This window comes from Mandrillus leucophaeus, unplaced genomic scaffold (genome assembly GCF_000951045.1).
Source record: "Mandrillus leucophaeus isolate KB7577 unplaced genomic scaffold, Mleu.le_1.0 Scaffold137, whole genome shotgun sequence".
Classification (NCBI taxonomy): Eukaryota; Metazoa; Chordata; class Mammalia; order Primates; family Cercopithecidae; genus Mandrillus; species Mandrillus leucophaeus.
Window position 1 is genome coordinate 44499 of NW_012101332.1, and position 926 is coordinate 45424.

Genomic DNA, 926 nt, shown 5'->3' on the forward strand with positions numbered 1-926 from the left:
GGGATATATCCTAGCAGCAAATAGATCTATAAAGAAATGTTAAAATTATTTACTGTAGGAATATTGTAAGGACTAATAATGTTGCTCTGAAATTGTCTTATTTATACATACATATATAGAGATACAGATGGATCATTGAGCAAATAAAAGCTACAAAAATAAAACCAAAGTTAAAACTCTATAATTTAATTGTTTTTTTTTTTTTTGAGATGGAGTCTCACTCTGTTGCCCAGGCTGGAGTACAATGGCGCAATCTCAGCTCACTGCAAGCTCCACCTCCTGGGTTCACACCATTCTCCTGCGTCAACCTCCCAAGTAGCTGGGACTACTGGCGCCTGCCACCACGCCCGGCTAATTTTTTGTATTTTTTTTTTAGTAGAGACGGGGTTTCACCGTGTTTGCCAGGATGGTCTTGATCTCCTGACCTCGTGATCCACTCGCCTTGGACTTCCAAAGTGGTGGGATTACAGGCGTGAGCCACCGCACCTGGCTAAAATTTTTAACATTGGAAACAGCAGTATGAACTCATGATGCTCATTTTGTTAAGAATATATTTCCTGTTAAAATAGGAATGAACCTTGAAAACATGCTAACTGAAAGAAGTCAGTCAAAAAAGGTCACATAATGTATTATTTCATTTATATGAAATGTGTGGAATAGGCAAATTTATAGAGACAGAAAGATAAGTAGTTGATTAGGTTGGGCAGGACCTAGGGGATGCGTACCATCAATCCCATATGAATACCATGTTTCCTTTAGTGATGAAATGCTCTAAAATTCCACTGTGGTGGTAGTTTCATAACCCCATGAAAAAATATATATACAATTATATATATTATTATTATTAATATTATTATTATTTTGAGACGGAGTCTCACTCTGTCGCCCAGGCTGGAGTGCAGTGGTGCGATCTCGGCTCACTGCAA